This window comes from Austrofundulus limnaeus, unplaced genomic scaffold, assembly GCF_001266775.1.
Source record: "Austrofundulus limnaeus strain Quisiro unplaced genomic scaffold, Austrofundulus_limnaeus-1.0 Scaffold1043, whole genome shotgun sequence".
Classification (NCBI taxonomy): Eukaryota; Metazoa; Chordata; class Actinopteri; order Cyprinodontiformes; family Rivulidae; genus Austrofundulus; species Austrofundulus limnaeus.
This window is the reverse complement of record NW_013953445.1, coordinates 30,536-35,418: the sequence shown is the minus strand read 5'-3', so window position 1 is coordinate 35,418 and position 4,883 is coordinate 30,536. Positions and strand designations below refer to the sequence as shown.

Here is a 4,883-nt window from a genome sequence, read left to right as displayed (position 1 = left end):
GTCTAATCTCTGGACGGGTCTTATTTTAACTAGAGATGTGAGGATGGTGCAGTCTAATCTCTGGACGGGTCTAATTTTAACTCTTTAAAGATGTGAGGATGGTGCAGTCTAATCTCTGGACGGGTCTTATTTTAACTAGAGATGTGAGGATGGTGCAGTCTAATCTCTGGACGGGTCTAATTTTAACTCTTTAAAGATGTGAGGATGGTGCAGTCTAATCTCTGGACGGGTCTTATTTTAACTCTTTAAAGATGTGAGGATGGTGCAGTCTAATCTCTGGACGGGTCTAATTTTAACTCTTTAAAGATGTGAGGATGGTGCAGTCTAATCTCTGGACGGGTCTTATTTTAACTCTTTAAAGATGTGAGGATGGTGTGGTCTGATCTCTGGTCAGGTCTAATTTTAACTCTTTAAAGATGTGAGGATGGTGCAGTCTAATCTCTGGATGGGTTTAATTTTAACTCTAGAGATGTGAGGATGGTGCTTCCTAATCTCTGGACGGGTTTAATTTTAACTCTAGAGATGTGAGGATGGTGCTGTCTAATCTCTGGACAAGTCTTATGTTAACTAGAGATGTGAGGATGGTGCGGTCTAATCTCTGGACAGATCTAAATTTAGCTCTGTATAAATGTAAAACTAAGCATTTTAAAACCACCTTTGTTTGCCATCAGCTTTTTTAATTCAATTTAGTTTAAAATTAATTACTGTTTTAGCCTCGCATGACTTATCAAACTTTGATCTCATTTAATGTGTTTTATTTTTTGTTTTACTGGGTTTTACATGTTGATTTTATTGTATCTTTTTATTCTGATATTGTTTTTAAAGTTGTATTTATTTTTACCTAGAGCACCTGGTCACTTTTTAATCACGTCGTGTSTTTTGGAACGAAGCTGACTGACTTCACTGTAATCTTAATTACTTGCAGGTACAAATAAAGCTGATTGGTTGATTGATGCTTCAGTGTTGGAGCTCTTTAAGCTGCTGGAGGAAAAGGATTGTCCTCTCWGAGTCATTAGCAGGAACCGATGTGAGCTGCTGAAACAATCACGTTTTGTTCAGCAGGACTGGCTGAGGCCTGACTCGTTAGGACTTAATGAACCTGGTCTCAGATCAAACAGACGGGACGGAGCAGGAGCTTCCCTCTGAACCACCAGGCCTCGTTAGCTTCAGGTCCACAGTTAACCTCTCAACATCACCGACACATTTGTGCATGTTGTCATGTTCAGCTGAGAAAACAGAAGCTGAAGTGTGGAGGTTTAATGTTAGCTGATGTGTTTCACAGATTTGTTGGGTTTTAAACCTGATTTTAAAACTATTATTTAGCCTAGCTTTTAGCCTAGSCTGGATGAARACTTTTGCCTTTTTGTCTGAACTGACTGACGTTGCAGCTGAGTCATCTGCTGCTCAGCAGAACCTGGGTTCAGACGTGTTGTTCTGCAGCAGCTGATTGATCTGCTGACGCTCAGAACTCGTCTCAGCGCAGAGACAACATGTAGAAATAATCAGGACTCAGAAACATCAGCAGAAAAATAAAAACCTGCTGACGACACAAATGATTTCAGAGAACAGCAGCAGGAACGTATGACTCAGCGCTTCTCATCATTTATGATTAACAGTTAATTTGGGAGAGTGGCTGTGTGTGTGTGTGTGTGTGTGTGTGTGTGTGTGTGTGTGTGTGTGCGTGCGCAGCTGTACTTGTGGGGACAGTGGCAGTCTGAGTGCTTTCTGAGGACGCTGCACATTTTGGTTGGACAGGAAGTGAGGACATTCGTTTCTGAACAGGAGATAAAAACGTTTTTTGGGGTTTTGGGTTGGTTCTTGTCTCCTGGACCCAGTTTGACTCAGTGGAACCTCTTGTTGTTTATTAGAACCAGTCTAGAACCTGATAAAGAACCTTATCAGTTTTATTGTCTCTGTCCGTCCCCCCAGCCTCGGGAGACTCAGGACTTCCTGATAAGAGGAACTTGTGATACGACTCTTTTCTTTTGGCAGCTGATAAGAACAGCACAGCCTGGATCATTGTTCTCCATTAATTAGCCTGTCCCCTCAGCAGCCTTTGAAGTCATGTGACTTCTGTCACTTCCTCTTTTATTCAGTTTCATCTGATTTATTTGAAACCATTAAATTAGAATAAAAAACAGCTTCAGTATAAAGTTTTCTGTTTTGTTTTTTTACACTTTTTAGTGAAATCACACAAATATACAAACTCAGCAGAAGGCAATGGCAATGATATAAAAACTGACACAGGCTATTACATGATTCATCATCACATTACATCATTGAACTCAGCAAAAATRACAAATAAAAACAAGGCAATGGCAAATGGTGTCCAAGAATGGGCCCTGACTTCACCCTGGACATCGCTGCATCAAGGCAACAATCTTCAGTGAGAAAACAAACCGTTTCAGGCAGAGATGAGTGGCGGCGCTGCAGGAAGTGGATCAGAGGCTTCYAGTGTGTCGGAACGATTCAGCTAATTTACCTGGTCGCATTTTGGAAAACTGTTCTGAAGGTGACGCAGCAGCTTCTCCAGGCTCCTTCTGGAGTTTCTCATACAAGAATACAAGGTACCTGAGTGAAAACAGCCAATCAGAGCCTGCAGGAGCCGCCGGCCCCGCCCACTTTACAGTTACCATGGTAACAGAGAGAGGGAGGGGCATACAACAATCCCGCCTCCCTCTTAAAGTGACCACGCTCTGCTTTAAGGCCAGCATGCAGCACGTTTACAAGCTAAGAACACGTTTTCACGCCAACAACACGTTTACACGCTAAGAACACGTTTACACAACGAAACGATGAGAAGCAACCCAACTCTGCGAACAGAAACACAGCAGGTTCGGATGTAAGAGACGAATCGTTTTAGAACGAGATTTGCAGTTTGAAGCCTCCTGATCCAACAGGCCACGCCCCTGAAGCGCCGCCTGGCTGGACCACCCTGTCCTGAACTAAGACACAAGATCCAGAMGGGCCTCACAGCCGGAGGGTCAGAACCACAACCAGCACATGTTTACACAGCAAGTTCAAGATCCAGAAAGTTCTGACTGGATCCAAGCTCCAGCTGAGAGGTACCGCCTGAGATAAAAAAATAAATAAATAAAAAATAATAATTAGAATAGTAAGATTCATATTATCATACAATAAAAACTTCCCCGCCCAGAGTCCAGTGACCTGCTGCTGCTAGGATACAGACCCCCACTGTCACTGTCAGCACAACCAATCAGCAATCAGAAGCTTGCTGGAGTGGGAGGGGCCTACTTAAGTCCATCCCATTCCAATTAAACAGGAAATCAGTTCAAGTGTAAAAGTTTAATRTTTCTTTTTCTGTCGTTTCTGAACAAAAAACAATTAGATTTGAATAAAATAAGTTTGTTTGAAGATTAATAACCAACAAGCTTCTGAAGGTTGGTGTCTCCCAGCCGGGACATGGCTATGACGTGATGAAATGTGTGTAGCTGAGCACTTTCTTCTCATATTTGCTGTACAAACTAAGAAATCTGTGTACATCCTCCCACAATAAATAGAATCCATCAAAAAAATAAATTAACAAAAATAATAAATATCCCACCTGAACAAAATGTTCAAAAGTCTGTTTGTCTGTGTGTCCCATCAGTCCAAACCCTGGATGCTTTGTCCTAATGTTCCAGGAATTAGTCCACAGTTTTCCCTAATGTTCCAGGAATTAGTCCACAGTTTTCCCTAATGTTCCAGGAATTAGTCCACAGTTTTCCCTAATGTTCCAGGAACTAGACTGTGGTTTCCCAGCAGTTTCTTCAGTCTCTGTCGCTTCCTTCAAGTTTAGCAACCAGAGGATGGATGTGATGTTTCTGCTGCCGCGGAAACCTGATACCTGATCCTATAATCTGACAACTGATCCAATAATCTGATACCTGATCCAATAATCTGATACCTGATCCAATAATCTGATACCTGATCCAATAATCTGATACCTGATCCTATAATCTGACAACTGGTCCAATAATCTGATACCTGATCCAATAATCTGATACCTGATCCTATAATCTGACAACTGGTCCAATAATCTGATATCTGATGCAATAATCTGATATCTGATGCAATAATCTAATAACTGATCCAATAATCTGATAACTGGTCCAATAATCTGACAACTGGTCCAATAATCTGATACCTGATCCAATAATCTGATAACTGGTCCAATAATCTGATACCTGATCCAATAATCTGATACCTGATCCAATAATCTGATAACTGGTCCAATAATCTGATAACTGGTCCAATAATCTGATAACTGATCCAATAATCTGATAACTGATCCAATAGTCTGATAACTGGTCCAATAATCTGACAACTGGTCCAATAATCTGATAACTGATCCAATAATCTGACAACTGGTCCAATAATCTGATAACTGATTCTATAATCTGACAACTGGTCCAATAATCTGATAACTGATCCAATAATCTGATAACTGATCCAATAATCTGATAACTGGTCCAATAATCTGATAACTGATCCAATAATCTGATAACTGATCCAATAATCTGATAACTGGTCCAATAATCTGATAACTGATCCAATAATCTGATATCTGATGCAATAATCTGATAACTGATCCAATAATCTGACTACTGATCCAATAATCTGATAACTGATCCAATAATCTGATACCTGATCCAATAATCTGACTACTGATCCAATAATCTGACAACTGATCCAATAATCTGACTACTGATCCAATAATCTGATAACTGATCCAATAATCTGATACCTGATCCAATAATCTGACAACTGATCCAATAATCTGACAACTGATCCAATAATCTGATTTGATAATCTGATACTGAAAGTTATTTGAGTTTACTTTGATCAGCTGCCTGGGCATCACTTTATGTTTACTATTGGGG

The 4,883-nt window shown here is 40.4% G+C and overlaps 1 long non-coding RNA gene across 1 annotated transcript; it reads right to left on the bottom strand.

The window, feature by feature from the left end:
• Nucleotides 1–2,142: 2,142 nt before the first annotated feature.
• On the bottom strand, nucleotides 2,143–4,877 carry LOC106533879 (uncharacterized). The gene is made up of 2 exons (XR_001312296.1): nucleotides 4,188–4,877; nucleotides 2,143–4,007 (listed from the first exon to the last, which is right to left on the bottom strand). It is a non-coding gene; the product is annotated as an uncharacterized LOC106533879 (long non-coding RNA).
• Nucleotides 4,878–4,883: the final 6 nt, after the last annotated feature.